This window comes from Urocitellus parryii, chromosome X (assembly GCF_045843805.1).
Source record: "Urocitellus parryii isolate mUroPar1 chromosome X, mUroPar1.hap1, whole genome shotgun sequence".
Classification (NCBI taxonomy): Eukaryota; Metazoa; Chordata; class Mammalia; order Rodentia; family Sciuridae; genus Urocitellus; species Urocitellus parryii.
The window spans coordinates 25,662,548-25,687,186 of NC_135547.1; the positions used below are offsets into that span (position 1 = coordinate 25,662,548).

Sequence of the window (24,639 nt, forward strand, 5' to 3'; positions counted from 1 at the left end):
TAGACCTCTTAAAATTGTAAAAATAAATATATTTTTCTTCTAAGTTCCTTTTGAGACTTTTTATTGCTATTTCCTCAGATTCACTTATCTTCTGCCATGGTTTAACCTGCCATCAATCCCATTCAATGTAAGTGTCATTTCAAATATTTTATTTTATATACTCCTATTTTTATGTATCTAATGTATTAATTTAAATGTTTGCATGCTCTTTAAGTAAACTTTTATAATAATGTTAGATTTATTAAAATAGTTTCTTCTATATTTTAACATCTTATATTAATTTGCTTTATTTGTTATAATAAGGGCCAATATTGGTACACTGCTGAGAGCCATAGCCAAGTAGGAATGACGCATGGCAATTTCTTTGTCAGCCTACCCAATGTTGCTTAGAGGGAGGACTCTCCATTGTGGAAATGGGCTTGCCTTGGACCCAGGTCATTTGCAGTGACATTGCATGAATGTTTGAGAAAGGTGACCCTGCTCAAGGACCAGGGCGGATTCGGGTTTAGGGTGGCTCCAGATTTAAGGTGGATCCTGCTGGGAATAGGGCGTATTCTGCTGCCTCAGGCTCGTGGAGAGTGTGGATTTTCCCAGAACGTGCGTGTAGAGTGCCGGTGAGAGTTCGGGAATAAAGAATTGCTGTTGGAATCTACAAGGCTTTTGTGGTGGCTTGGTTATTTTGTGCCCAGCCAGACTGCGGCAATACACCATTAACCAAAGTAGATACTTTTTTAAATATGTCTTTAAGTTTTACGTAATAATACCTTTTATGTTCTAGAATCTTTTCCAGGAGATCACATTACATTTAGCTATATTGTCTCTTTAGATTCCTATAAGCTATTATAGGTTTCCAGATTTTCTCTGTTTTTGATGGCCTAGACAGTTTCAAGTATTACTGTTCAATATTTTGTACACTGCTCCTCAATTGAAATTTGTCTGATGTTTCTTCCATTTTTTGATGATTAGACCATGGTTAGAGGTTGATCACATGACTGAGGCAATATTTGTCAGATTCCTTTTCTTTCCTCCTTTAACAATGCACTCTTAGGAAAGTAGTCATTGTGTATATCCCACACTTAAGGACTTGGGAATTATGCCTCACATCCTTAAGGGTAGACTATCCACATGAATTATTTTGAATTCTTCTAAAACATATTTGTCTATTTTGTTCCTAATTATTTTTAACCATTTATTTTATATGAATACATCCTGAGACACTTTAAATTATAATTGAATATGAATTCATTTATTTTTTGTTGTCATTAACCAACTTTGACCACTGGAGGAGCTTTTGGTTATCTTTTGTATGTTTTTGATAGACATCTATCACTTCCTTTTTATGTCATTCAATGTAACTTTATTTACTATTTATTGCACATAACTCAAGGTCTTTAATTTCTAATCAACAAAGGTTCAAAGGACTATTTTCCATGAAGTTTAACATTGACATTAGTGAATTCATTTATTCACATTGTGTTTTTATTGTAAACATCTGAATGATTCACATTGCCATAGATCCTGAACTCATAAGCGTGGACCATGCACAGGCTGGTAGCAAGCCAGAAAGCCACACTGCAAGCCAAAGGATACTCTACATAAGGAGAAAATTCATAGCACAACATCAAATGTCCAACCTAAGTCATCTCAGAATTATACGTATATTGACTTCTTAATTCATATGGGGTCTGGAACTCAACTGGTTGGTTGGTGACAAGGTTGACCTGATTTCAGGAGAATTTTTCCTGGAATAATTAGGGAAAGGGGGCTCACTCTTTCTTCTTGGTTGCTTGCTCCTCCCCAGCACCTTCTTCTTTCTTCTCCTCCTCTTCAGCTTCTATGGTTTCTTCTCCTTCTTCACCTTCACCTCCTCCTTCTTTCTCTTTTGCTTCTTCAGATTCTTCCATGGCAGCTTCTTCCTCTTCGCTCCCTCCTCTTCCTCACCCTCTTCCTTTTCCTTCTCCTCCTCTTCAGCTTCCTCTTCAGAGGGCGGCTCCTCCTTGGCTTCCTCGGCCTTGGCAGCCTCGATGGTCTCCTCCACCTCGATCTGCTCTTCCTGGACGTGGCTGGTGTAGTAAGAGGGGAAGGAGCCAGCAGACATCAAGTAGGAGCTGGTGTGCAGACCTCCGTAGGCAGACTGGCCAAAGACTTGGGAGCCTTGGGAGTAGCCGCTGGTTAAGCTGCCCATGCTGGTGAAACTGAGCCGGGTCTCCTCGCCTTCCAAGAGTTTCCTGTAAGCTGCAGTCTCAATATCCAAAGCCATCTTCACATTGAGGAGGTCTTGGTATTCTTTTAAGTAACGGGCCATTTCACTCTTTGTGGTTCTCAGTTCGTTTTCTATTTTGTTGATTGTGTCCTGTATAGCACTGATGTCGGTGTTCTGCTTGTGCTCTAGCTCCTGCAGCTGCTTCTCAAGGGCTTCGTTCATAACTCTTCGCTTCAATCAATCTCCAGGGTCTTGGCCTTGAGAAAGCGACGGCTGTTGGACACCTCGTCCTTGGCAGCGCGCACCGCGTTGGTGTTCCTGGCTGGGCTCTCACGCGAAGTGACTCTTGAACCACTCTTAGGCATTCTGCATGTTCTTGGCCGCCAGCTTCTCATATTGCGCGCGGATGTCCTTGAGCGCTGCGGAGAGGTCGGGCAGGCTTGGAGGACACGTCCATCTTCACCGAGATCTGTGCATACTGATCTGCGCCTGCAGCTCGGCTATCTCCTCTTCGTGCACTTTTTTCAGAAAAAGCGATTTTGTCCATCCGACTGTCTATAAGCTTTTCCAGCTCAGCGCGGGTCAGCGCCGCCTCATCTGCGCCTTTGCATTCCTCCATCAGTGGGCCCTGCATCCTCGCCTTAGCACCTTCTCTTCATAGCGCGCTTGCAGGTTTCACAGAGTCTCCTCCAGACCTTTGCGCTCGCCCTGGAGCGCCTGCTTCCTCTATCACTTCCTTATCCTCCAGAATTATCTTGTGTATTCTCATCTGCAGTCCCAGAATCAGGTATCTTTGCTTTCCTGGGACTGGCTTATTTCATTCAGCATGACATTCTCCAATTCCATCCATTTATCAGCAAATACCATATTTTTATTCTTCTTTAAGGCTGAGTAATATTCTGTATGTATGTATATATATATATATATATATATATATATATATATATATATATATCACATTTTCTTCATCCATTCATCTGTTGAAGGGCACCTCGGTTGTTTCCATAGCTTGGCTATTGTAAACTGAGCTGCTATAAACATTGATGTGGCTTGGTCATTATAGTATGCTGATTTTTAAGTCCTTTGGGTATAAGAAGTCGAATGGGATAACTGGGTCAAATGGTGGTTCCATTCCATGTTTTCTAAGAAATCTCCATACTGCTTTCCAGAGGTATTGCACCAATTTGCAGTCCCACCAGCATTGTATCAGTTAACTTTTTCCCTACATCCTCACCAAAATTTATTATTACTTAGATTATTGGTAATTGCTATTCTGACTGAAGTCAGATGAAATCTCAATATAGTTTTAATTTATATTTCTATAATTGCTAGAGATACTGAACACTTTTTCACATATTTATTCACCATTCCTATTTCTTCTTCTGTGAAGTGCCTGTTCAATTCATTTTGTCCATTTATTGATTGGGTTATTTGAAGGGTTTTTTTTGGTGTTGAGTATTCATTTTTAGTTCTTTATATATCTTGGAAATTAATGCTGTATCTGAGGTTCAGGTGACAATTTTTTTTTCTCTTATTCTGTAGGCTCTCTGTTCATGTTCTTGTTTCCTTTGCTATGAAGAAGTTATTTAGTTTGATGCCATCCCTCTTATTGATTCTTGATTTTACTTCTTACACTTTAGGAGTCTTATTGAGGAAATCAGTTCCTAAGCCAACATGATGGAGAGTTGGGTCTACTTTTTTTTTTTTTTTTTTTTTTTTTTTTAGTACGTGCAGGGTCTTTGGTCTAATTCCAAGGTCCTTGACCCACTTTGAGTTGAGTTTTCTGCAGGTGAGATATAAGGGTTCATTTTCAATCCAGTACCTATAGATTTCCAGTTTGCCCAGCACTATTTTTTCCATGTATGTTTTTGGCAACTTTGTCTAGAATGAGATAACTATATTTATGTGGGTATGTGTCTGTGTCCTCTATTCTGTTCCATTGGTCTTCAATATTGTGCCAATACCATGTTGTTTTGTTACTGTTGCTCTGTAGTATAATTTAAGATTTTATATTGTGATGCCTCCTGCATTACTTTTCTTTTTTTTTAAAGAGAGAGAGAGGAGAGAGAGAGAGAGAGAGAGAATTTTTAATATTTATTTTTTTTAGTTCTCGGCGGACACAACATCTTTGTTGGTATGTGGTGCTGAGGATCGAACCCAGGCGAGCGCGCTACCGCTTGAGCCACATCCCCAGCCCCTGCATTACTTTTCTTACTGAGGATTGCTTTGGCTATTTTGGGCCTCTTATTTTTCAAATAAATTTCATGACTGCTTTTTCTATTTCTGTGAAGAACATCATTGGGATCTTAATAGGAATTGCATTAAATCTGCATATTGCTTTTGGTAGTATGGCCATCTTGATAAAATTAATTTTGCTTATCCAGGAACATGGGAGATCTTTCCATTTTATGAGGTGTTCTTCAGTTTTTTTTTTTTGATAATTTGATTCCCAAATATTTTATTTTTTGAGGCTATTGTGAATGGAAGAGTTTTCCTGATTTCTCTATCAGCTGATTCATAATTGGTGTATAGGAATGTAATTGATTTATGGGTGTTAATTTTATATTCTGCTACTTTGATGAAGTTTTCTTCTAGCAGTTATAATGTTTCTGGTGTAATTCCTAAGTCTTTGATCCATTTTTATTTGACTTTTGTAAAACGTGAGTAATAAGAATCCAGTTTTCTTCCTCTACATGTGGATATTCAGTTTCCACAACATCATGTGTTTAAAAAAGGCTATTATTTCTCCAACTTATATTTTTGTCACCTTTGTCAATAATCAGATAAATGTAAATATGGGAAGCAAATATAATATATCTTGACCTATCCCTTCTAATAACCCTAACTGACAGAGAATATGTGAAGAAGGAAGATATCCTTCCTAACAAATTATATCTTGTTCAAGAGAAAAGCTACAGTGGGAAATCCATTTAAGCAGGCATTATGAGCATAAACTAACACATCTGTGTATTTCTCCCAAGTGAGAAAATAGAAGAATGTGTATGGATTTATGAAGTACAGCAGATTAGAAAAATGGGTTCACTTCAAGAATCAGACTAAAGATATTTCTTCACAGTCTTTTGGGGAGAAACATGAGAAAATGTTTAGTTTCTATTTTCTAAGAGACTGAAAAGAACATTGCATTCATGAAGCCAAAGCAAGTAGTTACAAATGAGGAATCTGAGATCAGAAAACAGCATGGAGAATATTGCTTACTAAAAGCAATAGAAAATGAACTGCAAATGGGCATTTCTGATTTTAAAACCTCTTGTTTAAAGAGAAGCAAAATTTATCATATGTGACATGTTACAATTATTTATCTCAAACCAACAACGAGCTTCATGTTTAATGTTGAGAAGCAAAAACAATGGTTTTCAAACCAGGCCATACGTAAGAATCACATTGAGAGATTTTTAAAAAATGTTTCTGATGCCCTAATTCCACCAGAGATCAATTAACTCAGAATTTCTGAAAATATACTCTAGTTTTGGGTATTTTTTTAAAGTTACAGAAGTTTATTTTAATGTATTAACAAGATTTGGAACTGCTGCACTCTAAAATCATTTTAAAGTGTTCCTTTAATATACTAATAAAAATGTGACATTCATGGAGAAGGATATGATATGTAGGACTTCCACAGATACTCTTTAAAAGGAACTATCTGATTGGAACACTTTCTGTGAAACACTATTTAGAAAACCTTGAACCAGAGATTTTCCCATTAAAAACAGGAAGGAGACAAAATGATTCTCAGGTACCATAATTATTTAATATTTTAGTAGTTCTGCTCACTATAGTCAGATAAACAAAATGAGATTTAAATATTGGAGATAAGGGGACATGTATTAATAATGATACTGCAGTCTACATGAATAATTCTAGATAAAGAGTAAAATAAAATTAATGAGATATTTCAGTAAACTGTAAGTATGAAAATTTAAATTTTCAAAGTAAAATAATAGTTTTCTCTTATGCAGGTTTTCTCACTCTCAACAGAATTAGCATTTTGGATCAGACAATAATTTGTCTTAGAGTATTGTCTTCTGCATTTAAAGATGTTTGCATTGTGATGCCCATAGTACGCCCTTGTAAAATTAGGAACAGAAATATGTCTCTAGATATTTTAAATATTCTCTGTGGTACAAGAATCATCTCAATTGAGAACCACTAGCTTATGACAATGATATGATAGCTAAATAACATAAAAAATAACTCATGAATAAAAGCACCAAAGAATATTATGTAGCTATAAATAAACTTGGCAAGAAATGTTCAAGACCTAAGTGAAAAGACTGTAAGCTTAATTTAAGGACACAAAATAAGTTATAAATAGATACAAAGTGATACTACATTCTTAGGTGGAATTCTTTTGGTACCAGGGATTAATCCCAGTGCTTAACCACTGAGCAACATGCCCAACCCATTTTATTTTTTATTTTGACACAGGGTCTTGCTAAGTTGCTCAGGGCCTCACTAAGTTGCTGAGGCTCACTTTGAAGTTGTGATCCCCCTGCCTCATCTACCCAAGTCACTGGGATTACAGGTGTGTGCCAATGCACCCACCTAGATGTGAAGTCTTCCCAAATTAATTTATGAACTTAATGAAATATTAATAAACATCTCAATTGACTTTAGTCCATGCCTATATAAAATGATTCTATAGTTTATTTGTAAGACATATATTTTATATGTAATTATTATGTATTTTACATGAAAGAATGTTTATATCTGCCACAGTTTAGATCTAAACTAGATAAATAGATATGTAGATAGATACATAAATATTTCAGACACATATTCTTTATCATGTTTTTATTTTTTATTTTTTTTATTGTTGGTCGTTCAAAACATTACATAGTTCTTAATACATCATATTTCACAGTTTGATTCAAGTGGGTTATGAACTCCCAATTTTACCCCGTATACAGATTGCTGTATCACATCAGTTACCCTTCCATTGATTGACATATTGCCTTTCTAGTGTCTGATGTATTCTGCTGTCTGTCCTATTCTCTACTATCCCCCCTCCCCTCCCCTCCCCTCCCCTCCCCTTTTCTCTCTCTACCCCTTCTACTGTAAATCATTTCTTCCATTTGTATTATCTTGTCTTACCCCTCCTTTCCTCTTATATGTCATTTTGTATAACCCTGAGGATTGCCTTCCAATTCCATGCGGTTTCCCTTCTCACTCCCTTTCCCTCCCACCTCTCATCCCTGTTTAATGTAAATATTCTTCTCAAGCTCTTCGTCCCTACCCTGTCCTTGTTTACACCCCTTATATCAAAGGGGTCATTTGGTATTTATTTTTTAAAGATTGACTAGCTTCACTTAGCATAATCTGCACTAATGCCATCCATTTCCCTCCAAATTCTATGATTTTGTCATTTTTTAATGCAGAGTAATACTCCATTGTGTATAAATGCCACATTTTTTTTATCCATTCATCTATTGAAGGGCATCTAGGCTGATTCCACAATCTTGCTATCGTGAATTGTGCTGCTATGAACATCGATGTAGCAGTGTCCCTGTAGCATGCTCTTTTTAGGTCTTTTGGGAATAGACCTAGAAGGGGAATAGCTGGGTCAAATGGTGGTTCCATTCCCAGCTTTCCAAGAAATCTCCATACTGCTTTCCAAATTGGCTGCACCAATTTGCAGTCCCACCAGCAATGAACAAGAGTGCCCTTTTCCCCGCATCCTCTCCAGCACTTATTGTTGTTTGACTTCCTAATGGCTGCCAATCTTACTGGAGTGAGATGGTATCTTAGGGTAGTTTTGATTTGCATTTCTCTGACTGCTAGAGATGGTGAGCATTTTTTCATGTACTTATTGATTGATTGTATGTCCTCCTCTGAGAAGTGTCTGTTCAGGTCCTTGGCCCATTTGTTGATTGGGTTATTTGTTATCTTATTGTCTAATTTTTTTTGAGTTCTTTGTATATTTTTTTTGAGTTCTTTGTATATTCTGGTTATTAGGGCTCTATTTATTTTTTAGTTGTAGTTGGACACAATACATTTATTTATTTATTTATTTATTTTTATGTGGTGCTGAGGATCAAACCCAGGGCCTCACACTTGCTAGGTGAGCGCTCTACCGCTGAGCCACAACCCCAGCCCCTATTCTTTAACACTTAGATCCGAACTGTATATGACAAATACATTTGTTTTTTTATATCAAAACCACATATGCCATTTCAAACTATATATGCCAGAAATATTTTGAAAAAAATTAATAAAACAGAAACGCATCATATAAAAAATATTTAAAGCCATTAAAATCAAAATAGTATTGGTCAGAAAAAGCAAACAAAGTGATAGAGTGGAACAAAATACATGATATAGAGCCAGATTCATTTCTGAACATCAAAAACCTAATTAACAAAACTTTGAAGAATACTTTTTACATATGACAAGTATAACTTAATTCCTAGTATACAGAGGTTTACTTCAATCAGTAAGGAGTAGAAATACATTCCAAAAAAAGTAGCATGTTCAAAAATTCAGAAAAATGAAATAAAATATGACATTAGTTTGGCATTAATTTTCCTGTTTAAAGTTTCTTTCCTTAAAGAAAGGTCCAATGATTATTTATTCCAAGTTTGTCCTCAATTACATGCTTTCATAGACACTTGATTAGAGTACCCAGTTTACATTAAAATTTTAGTTTAATATTAATATAATATTGGGAACTGCTATGTCTGACTTGGTTCAATGTTTGAACTCAAGATGAGAACAATGCTTAGCTAGTAGTAAGTGTTCAACAAATTTATAAAAAGGCATTATACTCTGCATCTAATAGAAGAAAAAATAAGCCCTAATCTTCATCATGTGGGATTAGGCCCCAAATTCCTTAATAAAATTCCTATAGCACATTAATTAAAACCAAGAATCAATAAATGGGATGGAATCAAACTAATAAGTTTCCTCTCAGCAAAAGAAACAGTCTGTGAGGTGAACATAGAGCCTACATCCTGGGAGCAAATTTTTACCCCTCACACATCAGATAGAGCACTAATCTCTAGGGTATATAAAGAATTCAAAAAGCTAAGCACTGAAAAAACAAATAACCTGATCAACAAATGGGCCAAGGACCTGAAAAGACACTTCTCAGAAGAGGATATACAATCAGTCAACAAATATATGAAAAAATGCTCATCATCTCTAACAATCAGAGAAATGCAAATCAAAATTGCTCTAAGATATCATCTCACTCCAGTCAGAATGGCAGCTATTATGAAGACAAACAACAATAAGTGTTGGAGAAGATATGGGAAAAAAGGTACACTCATACTGCCGCAGTCTGGCTGGGCACAATTCAGGAGCCACTTGTCAAAAGAAACTAACTTTATTTTTAGAACTACAAATGCCAAGCAAAACAGCTCCTCAGGAAAAGAAACCCTCAGAGCCCAACTGCCACCACCAGCTTCCACAAGCCTCTCCCCACACAAACCTCACCACCTCCCCTAATCCTCCTGCTCTTGAGGCCAATTGGCTGGGTCGTGTGGGCGGAGCCAAAGAAGTCCCCCAATGAGCAGTTCCATAGTCTGAAGGGCAGGGAAACAGCCCAATGAACATCACCGCAGAGGAGCCAATCAGCTAGATGTTGCTGGGGCCGCTGTGAGCCAATCATCAGCTGGCAGTCTGAAGGGCAGGGAAACAGCCCAATGAACAGCACCGCAGAGGAGCCAATCAGCTAGATGTTGCTGGGGCCACTGTGAACCAATCATCAGCCGGCAGCTGGAAGTTTGCTGGCAGCTGGAAGTTTGCTGGGGCCCCTTTGGCTGTGACTCTCAACACATACACTGCTGGTGGGACTGCAAATTGGTGCAGCCAATATGGAAAGCAGTATGGAGAGTCCTTGGAAATCTGGGAATGGAACCACCATTTGACCCAGCTATTCCTCTGTTCAGACTATACCCAAAGGACTTATAAATAGCATTCTACAGGGACATAGCCACATCAATGTTTATAGCAGCACAATTCACAATAGGTAAACTGTAGAACCAACCTAGATGCCCTTCAATAGATGAATGGATAAAAAATGTGGCATATATACACAATGGAATTTTACTCAGTGATAAAAGAGAATAAAATCATGGCATTTGCAGGTAAATGGATGGTGTTGGAGAAGATAATGCTAAGTGAAGTTAGCCAATCCCAAAAAAACAAATGCCAAATGTTTTCTCTGATATAAGGAGGCTGAGTCATAGTGGGGTAGGGAGGGAGAGCATGGGAGGAATAGATGAATTCTAGATAGGGGAGAGGGGTGGGAGAGAAAGGGAGGGGGCAGGGGATTAGCAAGCATGGTGGAATGTGATGGACATCATTACCCAAAGTACATGTATGAAGACACGAATTGGTGTCAATACACTTTATATACAAACAGAGATATGAAAAATTGTGGTATATATGTGTAATAAGAATTATAATGCAAAAAAAATGAACTACATGTATAAAGACGTGAATTGGTGTGAACATACTTTATATACAAAGATATGAAAAATCATGCTGTATAGTGTAATAAGAATTGTAATGCATCCCACTGTCATGTATTTAAAAAATAAAATCAATTAAATAAAAAAAGAAAGCATTATATTTTAGCACCTACAAGTTCAAACTCTGGGTCAGACTCTATATTGATTCAAATCCCAACCCCAGAAATAGCATTCATTTGCAAGTAAGCTATGTGATCTTGACAAGTCACAGGCAAATTTTATTTCATGTCCCTCATCTAGAAAACAGGGTAACAAAAATATATCCAGTTTATCTGGTTATTATGAAACAAATTGTGACATATACATATACATATAAAGTAAAATTAGTATAATGTATATTAAAATATAAGATATTGAAATATAATATCACATAGATTACTTGGCAAGTAAATATGTTATGTTACAATATGTTATGTTATATTGTCATGGATCAGCCATGGGCTGTATGAGCTGTGAGCATTTTGAGCACATGAGCAGAATGGACTGATGTTGCTACTCTGTCTGGCCTATGCACATATGTGCACTTTCCTCTTGCTCTGCCTATAATCCCCACACAGCACCTGAGATGGGTGTGGCCTTCAAGATGTCAGTCAATCTGCTGACCACAAGACATCTTGAAGCTAGACTCAACTCCCTGAAACCTGAACTCCTTGCCTCATGGGGGTGGAACTTTCTTGAGTGTCTTCCCCTCAGTAAATAGGGGCTTCAAGTGTCCTCCTCCTCTTTTTTTTTTTTCTGCCTCCCTTGTGGGAGCTGGAGCAGAGGAGCCATCGCTGAAGAATCCCAAGAAAACAATATTTTCTCTTTCTCAGTGTGGTCATTTCTGCCAACCTAAATTCACCTGGAGTGACCCTGAATGACTTAGTCACATGTCATGGCATTTTATGTTATATATATTGCACATATATATTTACTTTGAATGGTTTCTGGAAGATAGTGTTAAACAAGAATAGGAACATAATTATTAAATGAGCATTGAATGAACTTCACTAATATCAAAAAATATAAATTAGAACTATAAAAACATTTTAAATTTCCCAATAATAACAATACAATACCACCCAAGGTTGTTCCTACTGTGAGTATAAACATATTTCGTACATTGCTCTTAGGAGCACAAATTCATGTCCTTTCTACAAAGCAAGTAAATGTCCCCAAATGTTAATATCCTTTAGAAAATCAAATTTCCTTCTAGCTATTTCTGTAAGAAAAGATTCATAGATGTGTATAATGATTTATAGGTTTATTAAAAATGTCAACATTTATAATATGAAACATTTTAATACTAAAGAAATGTCTGCTAAAAATCTAATATGTTAATGCCATAGAATACTATAATGGTTCTTTATATTGCATGAACTGTTGTGAAAATAGTTTATCAAAAATTGCATGCAATTATGTCAAATGTGTATACAAAAACGAATAGTAGGATATGGTCATTGTTATTGACTCTGGGTGACAGGATAAGGATTCTTATTTTCTCATTATGATTTTCTTTATTTTCTCAATTCTCAACTATTAACATATTTTTTATATTTATTTCTTTAGTTGTGATTGGACACAAAACATTTGTTTTATTTTATTTTTATGTGGTGCTGAGGATCGAACTCAGGGCCTTGCACATGCTAGGTGAGCAGTCTATTGCTAAGCCACAACCCCAGCCTCCATATATTTATTTTAGATTCATAAAATCAACGAATGCTATTAAGATGATAAGGACAATTAAAACTTAGTTTTCAAAATGAAACTTACTAAATAGAACAAAAATACCTTACATTATGGCATAATATTACCTAGGTTTATTGTTTGTTTTCAAACTAGCACTGTCCTCTGAATAAAACTGAAATCTGAATTTATACATCTTAGCTAAAACCAAAACTAGAACTTCCCAAGAGAAGATAGTTAGTGATTCAATATATTATTGATGTCCCTCAATCTCTGTAAGGATGTGTGTGTGTGTGTGTGTATATCTCAGATCTATAGGATGTTTATATATCTGTTCATGTACATAAATGTGTTTGTACACATATAAATGTGTGTACAAAGATACATACATATTACCAAACATATGAATTTGTTTATTTATGAGTATCAATTAGCATTAATGACTAATAAATTAGTCATAAGTAATTGAAAAGTAAATCAGAAATTAAAAGATATTATTAAATAACTTTTTCTAACATAAGTGATGACAGCATTTTAGTCAGATTTTTTGTTGCTGTGATCAAGAGACCTGACAAGAACAATTTTAGAGGAGGAAAAGTTTACTTGAGGCTCATGATCTCAGTCCATAGACACCAGCTTGATTCCTCAGGGCTCAAGATGAGGCAGACCATCATGGCATAAGTGTGTGGTAGAGGGAAGTGACTCAAAACATCATAACCAGGAAGCAGAGAGAGATGCCACTCAACATTGACCATTCAGTTAATCTCTACCAGAGGATTAATTCACTGGTTAGATTAAGACTCTCATAACCAGTGATTTTACTTCTAAACCTCCTTGCATTGTCTCACACATGAGCTTTTTGGGGAAAACCTCATTTTTAAACCATGATAGACAGTATGCACAATGAAGTATCTAGCAAGTAGTTGGACATTTTTACATAGCTACAATAAGTTCTAGCATATAGAAAAACTACAAAATTATTCACCTTATTTAACTTAACCTAGTATTCTATGTTATTCATCTTGCTAACCAGGTGTCAGAATAAAGTAAATTAATTTAGGAGAGAATTCAAAGTTTCGAAAACTCATGTGCATTAGAAAAAATAAATGGCACATATATCTTGCCCAAAATATTTTAGAGATATCAAATATCCAAGTATGTCATATAATGATTATTTATTTTCCATTCCTTACATATCAGATTTTCAAAATGATTTTTTTTTCTTATTTTGCTTCTGATTGTCATAGAATTCTGTATCTGTTTTTGATTTTCTCTTCAGTCATATTCTATTTAATTAAGATTATGATCAGCTATAAAAGTCTCTATTTCATTTCATAATCTTAAATACCCACTATGATCACTCTCTTCCTGATTTTCCATGCGAACATCAAAAATTTCATGTTCCATATTGGGAAAATCATCTTCTGTGCTTCTTTCAAAAAACAATGTTTTATATTTGTGATTAAATATTTACTTGCTTATTCACTGATTCTTTTTAAAAAATAGTTAACCTTGACATAACACTATAGTATACTATACTATATTTAAGAAATGACAAGCTGCGCATGGTGGCATACACCTATAATCCCAGTGGCTCAGGAGTCTGAAGTAGGAGGATTGTGAGGGCAAAGCCAGCCTCAGCAACTTAGTGAGTCCCTAAGTTACTCAGTGAGACCCTGTATCTATATAAAGTATAAAAAATGGCTGGGGATGTGGCTCATTGGTTAAGCACCCCAGGGTTCAATCTCAAGAACCAAAATGAATGAATGAATAAATAAATAAATAAATAAATAAATAACAATAGCTGATATAATTCTGTGTTCCTTAAATATCATATTTGTGTGTATATGTATATATATGTATAATTTTGTTTTATTTAAATTTCTAAAATAATGAAAAAAATATTTAGATATACTTCATTAAGACTGGTGATACCCATGTCTTTTAAAAATCACTTATATAATTTAAATAAATACACTTAAAATTATGAGGTTAGATATAGAGGGGAGCTAAATTATAATTCCACCATTTTTAGAAAATAGCTAATGTAATAAAATACATACAAGCACACATAATCAACAACATGATTGTCACCTATAATAGTATGAATACAGCAAATAAAATATTTTGCTGCCTAAAACCACACCTTCAATTTTTTAAAAGGTATTGTCATTCTTTTGGAAGGGAAGAATAGAAATGAAAAGAAAAAGAAACCAAAATAATGGCTATTATAATGTATGAAGAATACACATTTGTACTTAGACAGTCAAACCCCTGAAGAAATCATCATAGTGTATTTGCTTTCCAAGTATGTACCTCAATGGCTATGTTTCTAGTTTCCATTTTCATTTTTATATCCCAGCCTTAGATCCTTTCCACTAAAAGTTTTTGAAGCTATATATTTCCTAACTTTAAGAAAAAAAATTGTAGCTCATTTCCTGAGGAATATTCTAAGGATTGCATTTCATATTTGATTCCTTTACTCTTTTGGAATTCAAAACTATTCAATTCCTAAAAAAAAAAAAAAAAAAAAAAAAAAAAAAAAAAAAAAAAAAAAAAACTAAAAATGAAGATACCATATGATCCAGCAATCTCAATTATGTGTTTATATTTTATTGTTATTTACAATAGCCAAGAGATAGAACAATTCAAATGTCCATGTATAAATGAATTGACAAAGTGTGCTATATAGATTCAATAAATAGTATTCAGATTTAAAATGTAAGGAAATTCTGACATATGCTACATCATGGTTGAACTTTTGAGAACATTATGCAAAGTGAACTACACCAGTCACAAGAAGTCAAGTGCATGATTTCAAGTATATGTAATCTAATGTAAAATTAATAGAAATATGGAGTAGTGAAAACATTTTGAAGCTGGGGGGAGGATTAAAAGAGGAGTTATTTTTAGTGAGTATAGAGTTTTAGTTTTGCAATATTAAAGTTCCAGATATCTGTTGCAGAACAATGTGACGGATCAACTGAAATATGGGTAAAGATGGTAAGTTCTGTGCTATGTGTCTTCTTACTATAATTTTTCAAGTTTAAAATTATATTCATCCAATTGTAGAGTTTTTTTTTTTTTTAACTGTACTCAAGACTGATTTCTACTCAAAGGGGCTGGCCAATGGAATCAAGATTTAAGGACCAATTTAATACACTATTACTTGGCATTTCTTGGACAGAATTAGCCGGTATGGCTATCATGAGTTCTGTATATCCATTGACTGAGCACTTTGGGGAATATTTTCCTTAAGAATATGTATAAGCATAATAATTAAGATAAATAATATATACATTTTTGTTATGGTTTGAGTTTGGAATGCCCTCAAAGTCTCATGTGTTCAGGGGTGAGGCTTTTGGGATCATGAGATCTCTGGTCTCAATCCACTAATGGCTGAATGCACTAATGGGAAGTAGGACCTCACTGAAGGAAGTAGGTCACTGGGGTGTTCCCTGAAAGAGTTTTTTTTCTTCTCCTACTCCTTCTCTTCTGTCTGTCTTTCTCTCTGTCTGTCTCTATGTCTCTGTGTCCCCTCTCCCCCCGACTCTCAGCTGTGATAAGCTAAGCCTTTTCACCTTTTCCTTTACCATGCCCTTCCACCATAATATTCTTTGTCACCTCAGGCCCAAAGCAATGGAGCCAGGCAACCATGGACTTAAACCTCTGAAAAAATGAACCAAATAGATCTTTTCTCCTTTAAGTTGTTATGTCGGGTATTTTGATCACAGCAATGCAAAACTAATGAACACAATACTCTTATCAGAATAAATTAATTTATATAGTGTATACTAATTCTGTCAGCAATTTATCCACTAATAACTCACATCACTTACTAGCAAAAAACATGTCACATATATTACAATCTAGTATAGTTCATGAATATAAATGTTAATAAAGTTATTCATTGATTTAAAACTAAAAACGTAGCACTGTCCCTGCCCTGTGTATGCCTTGTCCAGTCACCTGCCATCTGCCACTGTGGACCTCTGAACTGCTCTGATGCTGAACACCCTTAACTGTCCACTCACCACCTGATAGAGAACAAGGACTTTGGGTTACTTCCCCAACTTTGCTCCCATTTAGCAGGAAGCAGCTTGCCCATTTTTCCATACAAATGGAATGTACAAATTGATAGTGGGAAAATGTAAATCTGGTTCATATACTTTGAATGTAGCCTTTGCTACTCTGCCACTGTGACTTAGTTTTAAAATGGACTTGTTTCTTTCTCTTCCTCTCTCCCTGCTTCTTCCTAATGTCTCCCCCTCCCTAATCTCAAGTGAAACAAAATTACCTTTCTTCCCCATTTTAGGCAGCTTTATCTGTCCTTGAGTACACACACCGTAGGAAATTAACATAGTGAATTAACAAGTGAATTACAACTCCAACAGAAAACACATGGAATATAGCCCTTGAATAACCTATTTAAAAGCACCCTGTTCCTGCTGATGGGCAGAATCACAGCCTTTGGGACAGGAGTCCCCTGTGTTTCTCCTTTGTTAGCAAAGCAGTAATCTTCCCCACCCCCCAAAAAAAGTGTAACATTGTATTCTATATATAAAGGCTTCAGGGTTTTTTTAAAGAACTTTTGAAGTGAATTCTCTTCTTTTGGAAAAATAGCATTAGTTGCATTGAGAATCACTGTATTCATTTCATTTTGACTGATCCAGTGTTTGATTTGTATTTTTTGTGATATTGGAGTTGTTATCCTAGGGGAAAGAGACACATATGACCCTATAACTGAATCTTCCTATTTTCCCATATGAGTAATAGCATTGCAACAAGTTTGTAAGAAAATGAGAAAATTTTACAGGTGGTTATTTTCAGCCATTTATTGAACTGAATTCAAACATAAGTATAGCCTCACTTTAAGCAAACTTAATAAGCAGAAATACAAGCTTATAAGACTGATCAGTCAATGACTGACTGCTCACTTCACAAAAGGGTTCATCCTAAATTACATACCTTTCTATTAAATTTTAACTAGAATTAAATTTAATTTTTATAAAAGTTCTCAGCAATAGCTTACTGTGTTGCTTAAGTCCTTCAGCCAAATACCACCAGAAATATACCAATAAATGAACAAGTTGGTATTATTATTCATTGCAGTGCTTCTAGTAAGAAGGTATTAGGAAGAGTTTATTATATTATTTGGGCTTTGCATGAGTGATATCCTAGATTGTCTAAAGAATCAAAGGCTTGTTTTGGACTGAGTACTGTTAGGAAGTGGGGTTAATTCTACAAATGGACATTTTACTAAATCTTATCTATAGAAAAGGCAGATAAGAATGAAGATAAAGCTATCATTGGTTAAAAAGCAACTGTCACTGTGCTAAATTTAGATCATGAAAGCCTGTGTAGAAGGTAAAAACTGTTGTTTTATCCCATTATAAAAAGGAGTGATTAAGCAACTTTAAATTTAAAAATGATTTAACAATATTTGATTTATGACTCATAGGCTGAAAGGGTGTCTTTCAGTAGTACAGCATTTGTCTGGAATGCACAAGAAACTTTGTTTGACTACCAGCACTTCCAAAAACTGAGTTTTCTAAATAATTTTTTGAGAATGGGAATATGAGAAAAGATCCAGGGATTTTATGTATAGATGAATGGAGAGAGGGAGACACTGAATTCAATTTTGAACAAGATGTATGTGCCTGAAGAACATCCAGATGGAAATATTCAGATGCAACTGGATTGTAAGATTCAGGGTAAAGGGGTCTACCCTAAAGGTAACAATTCAAGAGTCTTGTCATTATTCAATGTGATGGTTAATTTTATGTGTCACATTGAAACCAAAACAAAGTTCAGGCAGTTAGTGTAGATAGATGAATCAAGTCTGTCAGGAAAATGGAAGCCGAATAGGGTTGGGAAGATGGAAGCTGGTTCTAAGGGGAATGGAATGTTAATACCTTCAGGACACATGCTCCTAGCCCATAACCTAAAAGTCACCCCCCACACTGTCCCTCCCAGCAGGGAATTATTAATGAGTATTCCCTGGGCAGCTCTCTCTGAATTGTCCCCTCCCCACTTTTTAGCCACATGGGCGGAGATAAAGGGAGGGGACATGAGAAGTAAAAACCTGGAAATTATAAAAAGGACAACATTTACCCCCTCCCACAGACATCCAGCTCTAGGCCCCTTCTTTGTGAAGAAGTCTATGTTACTATTCTTTAAATAAAACTTGTTTTCTATGCCTGTCTTGGCATTTCCCAGGTGTTCAATCTTCACATCTGGGGAAGCATAATTCATTGTCACTGGCAACCTGCAGTAACAAAATTAGGTGGACCACAGGGTGCCCAGATTTACTCAAACATTATTCTGGGTGTTTCTGTGAGGTTGTTTTTGTGTGACATGAACATCTAAATTGGTAGTCTTTGAGTTTTGACTTGCCCTCCACAATGTGACTGGGCCTCATCCAATCAGTTGAAGACTTGAATAGAACATAAAGATCAGCCTCCTGCAAGCAAGAGAGAATTACCCAGTAGATTTCCTTCAGATTTATCTGAATTGGCTCTTCTTGGTTCTATAACAGACAGACTTCATATTGGAACTACAGCATTAGTTCCCCCAGTGTGTAGCCCTCTGGCTCACTCAAGAGAATTTGGACTTGCCAGACTCTGTAATCACATGAACCAATTTCTATATATATTCACATTCTATTAGTTGTATTTCTCTGGAGGACCCTGACAAATGCATATAATTTGGAATGTTTTGCCATCACCCATGGACAAGGTATAAACTAAGAAATAAAAGTTGAAATATTTACACAGTGGGTGCAGCAAGAGAAATGATGGCAAAAGACTGAGGAGGGATACTAAGAAAAATAAGAATGAAAGCAACAAAAAGTAATGTCTGGAAATAGCTGATAGGAAAGTTTCAAGAAGTGAATTGTTGAGGAGGGTCAATTTCTGCAAGGAAGTAAAATAAGATAAGGACTTCAAAGTGCTCAAGTGGGATTCAGTAAATAATAAACAGAGATTATATCACCCAGGGATGACACACTTTCTTTTATTAGATGCTGTGACAGAAAAAAAGAGAATAATGCCTTGCATTTGTAGAGCATGTCATCATCTACAAAATCCTTTAACATTTACTTAATTTAAACTTCACAATAACACACTGTATAGGAGGAAAGTTTAGTTATTCACATTTTGCATTTAAGGAACTATAAACTCGAGTTAGTTCCCCAGAGTTTTAACATCTAAATGCCAAAGTAATACAAAAAAGCTAGGCCTACTGATTCCTCATGTAATTCAATTTACATTATAACATAAAGAACTTACACAAAGCCATATAATATTCTACAAAACTTAGGCTCAGAGTGACAGGAAAAATGGTGTTTATTATTGATATCAGCAACAAATTTACAGAAACGTTTCTAACTTTAATAATTCGTTGTGGAGGTTTTATTCTTTACATCCTGTGGAAGAATCTCATGCTTCTTTTCTCTATTATCTTATAGGATAAATAATTTCCAGATGTTGGATACAATTTTGCATCAGTCTTAATTTTTTTAAAAAATAATACTAACATTGACATGATAATTACCATTGAGCTAAACAGTGTTAAGCACCTTACATAATATTAAATTATTTAATCATTTCAATAAATTTATGAGATAGGTCTTACTATGATTGATTCCCATTTACAATGGAGAAAACTGAGGTACTGAGTATTTAAATAATTTTCCCAAGTTAATGTAGCTAAGAAATGGGGAAATTAGGATTTGAACAAAGTCATTTCCAGTATTCTAACTGCTACTGTCTTCAAACTACAAAGTCAACCTAGTTAACTCTACTATTCTAGCATTTAATGAACAAAACCTTTTGATACGTAGTTACACTCCCTTTCATTTATCTTATGGATTTGGATTTCAGTTCTCTGTGCTCTGTACTCATATGACATCCTCTCTAGTTACACTTCTCCTCATCCCCAGCTCCATCTCTTGTATTTTTTGGCCACTTCTGCATGTTATTAAACAATATGTCCTTTCTCTTTAGATATGGTATCCACATCCCAGGTAAGTCTTCATGGTTTACAGAATCCTGAAGTTTTATATAAAAGATGAAACGCTTAAATGTTTCTTAGCAATATAATCATTAAAGTATGTTATTATTATGTTTATATTTTGCACTGTGCATAAATATTTCTCTTAAGTCAATAAGTTCAAATAAGTGTATTTCAACTGTAAAACAGTATAACAGGACCAAAGTGCTTATCCAGCTTTGTAAAGGACAAGATCCTTGATCTTCCTCCATATACACACTCCAAAGGAAGATTGCAATATAGTATTTTCATTAATCTTCATACAAGACTTCTAAAAACATTAATTTGCTTAATCCATAAGACTGGTGATTAGAGCTATAGAAAAGACTGTCTTAAGTTGTACACTTTAAGTACTTTACATACACACAAGGTTGATAGGTTTTTGAAACATCTAACTGCTTGAAGTACATCTTCTACTCTGTCATTAATCGATTGGCATTCTTTTCATGGTTTGCTCTACAATAACACAGAGAAAACTCCATTACTACATTTCAATGACACATTAGATAGAGTGAATACTGGAGAGTCAGTAGATTGCCTGAACTGGAAGAGAGAAGATAAGTAGATTTATACCCTTTTTTTTCTTGCAACTCTGCAAAAACACAAACAGAATTATATAGCCAATCATTAAAACCCCTTTATTTTATTACATAGGCCTAGATCAAGATAATTCCTTTTTAACACAACAGTGATGATGTTGCAGTGCTTCTCAAAGCAGTTCTCTTTCTAATGTTTCATTAGCTTTTTAAACTTCTTGCTTTGATCCAGAGTATTTTTTCTTTATTTCATTTGTAAAGCAAGTAAATGTAATAAGCACCCTTTTGGAAAATCAGCCTGGCTTAAATCATGCATTCTTTATACAATGTTAGGAGGAGAATGGTTAACATTTGTAGCCTCATGACTTGCAAATGAAAGAAAATAATAACGCTTAGCAAGACATTAGAAGAACACATTCACCATGAATCATACTGCCCTTGAAGGTGCAGCTTAAAAAAGCAGAGAAATAGATTTGACACCACTTGGACTTGCAGCTCGGACATGCTGCATTAAACTGTTCAAAATTAATTTAATCTGAGCAAGGAGAATAATAGCCTCTCAGTTCAAGGCTTCTGATAGCAGTAATTTGCACTCGAAAGTACTTCCAAAGGGAAAGAATAAATGAAGGGCGACTCTCCAAAACTGAGTGAGCAAATGTATTCACTAAATGAAAGCCTCTTGATCACCCTATAAAAGATCATCCAAAAAATGACACATTCTATTTCATTCTCTTGGGTAAGAATTTTCTCTTGCGACTGTTCTGTTGCTCAGTTTTGGGGATAGATTCATCCCTTTTTGAACTGTTGATGACTTTGGAGGAAGTGTCTGTCTTCTGTTGCTACATTAATTCAGTGGCCCAAACCAATTTGACAAAAGATCATGCAGTCATGGGCTTGATGCCTGAAATTCTCTTTCATTCTCTAGGGGATGAGATTTCTTGTTTAATAAGTAAGGAAAGGAATCACAGAAAGTCCTCAGCATTTGTGACAATCCATGGCACTTTCTTACAATCACAGAAATGATCACCACCATACACAGATACCAAGGTTCCAAGCATAGGAAAGGACTTATGCCCAAGACAGAGCACTTACACAAAAAGATATGACTCATCAAATCAGCCAATAGAGTAACCAGTGGAGGAACACTGGTTTATCGTGTGTCTTGAAAAACCAATAGAATCTGCTTATTTAGAATTCTTCATTCCATTGACTTAAAATAGAGTCAAAAGTTCTACCCATTGGTCATTCCTTTGAGGATGATGCCTTCAGAAATCATTGACACATTTATTTATTGCATTAGCAACCACCTATCAATTAGCAAAAGTAGAGGCAGAGAAAATTAGCTTTGGAAATATTGGTGGGCAGGTGAGTCCCTTTGGAATTAGAAGGGAGGACACCTGATAAATGACTCTTCTTTATATCTTGTAAAAGTGAATAAGTATGAGCAAAAATAGTGATACTAAATACTCAAGCAATTACATGCACAGAAAGACAAAACTAACTTCTTTTCAGGCTATTTTTTCCTGAATGTTAATTAAGTATTTTTCTACATACACTGGGAGAAATTATTTTTCCCTTGATTTAAGCTCTAATGGTGATGAGAAAGTACATGCAGAGGAATATAAAGAATGGGATTTTCCAAATAGCAAGAGAATCAGTAATGTGTTAGTATTCATGTTTCATTTTCAATTCCTTAGTTGCTTTTCTTTTGTAAATTTAAAGGAAAGGAAATCAAAAGGTCTTTTTAAATTCTCTGGTAATGTTTAATTTCTTCTTAATAATTTACCTGCCAGTAGTTATTTGTTCTATAATAATTCAAATAATGGTGGTTATACTAAACGCCTTTTAAAACAGAATGTCTTTAGGATATGTAAAGAGTTTAAAATAAATCGAGGATTTTCAGGATATTAAACAATACAGTCAGTTGCTATTAATCAATGTTGCCAATTAAAGCCCTTCTGATCCCCAAAACCAAGAATGATTATCATTTCAAAATTGCACACAAAAAATTGGCATTTTTTGAAGACTAACATAGTTGATTCACAGAGTTAGACTATTTTTCATGTGTTAGAGTTATATTATTAGATGACTGGTTTTAAAATATTTTTGTTGACCTCACCTGGCCCCCACCCCGCGCCGGCGGACAGGTGGCTGCAGGTTCCCTCACGCGCTCAACCACCGCCCCTACCCAGCTCCAGGGCGCCCCAGGCGGCAGGCCGGCCTGGGTGGGCCGCGGCACCCAGCCCCCATCAGCAGGCACCACAGGGACAAAGGGGTGACTTAGAAATGTCAGGTGTGGTGGACGTGAACTACTACTGACTGGAGATGACTGAAAATGTGAAGGTTAATGACAGGAGATATTTTTAAAAAGCATATGAGATCAGAATTTGGAAGAGGAAGATGGCAGCGAAGGGAGTGCATCACCCCAGTGCGCTGCGTCACTAAGCGGGAGAAAGGCGAAGCGAAACGGCTGAAGGCTATCTTGTTGGGAATTTCCAGTGAAATTGAGGTGCTCCAGAATCTAGTGGACAGATTTCCATCATGCGAAGTTCGACTGCGGGAGCTCCATTTCTCTGCACAGACGGTCACATAGCCTGACAGGCGATCGCCCCATGGCTGGAGTCTGTGGCGCGAGCCGGGGAGCGGCTGGGTGCCAGAGCGGCGGAGCAGCGATATGGATTCGGGGGGCTCACGCCAGTGGTACATTGGCAGCCCTTAGTGCTGAGTTCCTGCTTTGAGACAGAGGAGAGAAGCGGTCCAGCCTGGTTCCAGACACTGGTCGGACCACAGTGGAGGACAGCAGCCGCCATTTCAGAGAGATGATGTAATCATCCCCATGTTCTACCGATCTCAGCTAATTCAACTACAGAAAAGGTGAATTCAGGCTGGTATTTGCCTGCGTCTAGCAGACAGATTTCTTGCTCAGGCTCGGGACTGGGGATCTTGTGGAGAATACTCCTAGGGGCTCGAGCCGGGCAAGGCGTGCGCCGGGCACTGAGCAGCTGGATTCTGGTTCCCGGGGCTAACCTGGCCCAGGTCTGAGGAAACTGCGGAGACTGCTGGTGGAGGCCAGCTCCAAGTGGAGCATGCGCTGAGCTTGGGGCGACTGAGTTCTCACTCCTGGAACAGTTTTGGCCTAGGGCTGGGGAACCCGTGGGGGTCGCTCGCTGGAGCCAGCTCCCAGCAGAGAGTGTATCGGGATCCGAGAGGCGGGGTTCCGGCTACCTAAGCTGCTTTGGCCCAAGGCTAGGGAACCTGCGGTGACTGCTTCTCAATCAGGGTCCTGCTGGGTGCTGTGGGGGCAGAGTAGAACTTCCACCTGCGCCCAGAGCAGGCCAAGTGACCCGCCGGAGTGGTATCATGACACCCCAAACGCAGCTGGGGCTGAAGAGAGCAGCCGCCCACGCCTAGAATAGGACCAGCGACTCCGCGGCGTGATAGTCAAGTAACCTCATTTGGAGTAGGGGCTGTGCAGAGCTGCCATCTGAGCAAGCAGGGCAGGCAGACCTGCCGCCCACTGGCAAGTCAGGCCAGGTAGCTTGCCAGCGTGGTGGACACGTAACACCAAGGCAGTCGAGCCACACTGGTTGGAGTGGGGGTGGAGCAGGGTCGCCACCCGAGTCCGGAGGGGGCTCAGCGACCCGTTGGAGAGGTAGTCAGGTACCCCCATTGGGAGTGGGGGCTGTGCAGA

The 24,639-nt window shown here is 36.7% G+C and overlaps 1 pseudogene; it reads right to left on the reverse strand.

The window, feature by feature from the left end:
• Positions 1-1,766: 1,766 nt before the first annotated feature.
• Positions 1,767-23,654, reverse strand: LOC113200130 (neurofilament light polypeptide pseudogene; annotated as a pseudogene).
• Between the last annotated feature and the right edge of the window lie 985 nt (positions 23,655-24,639).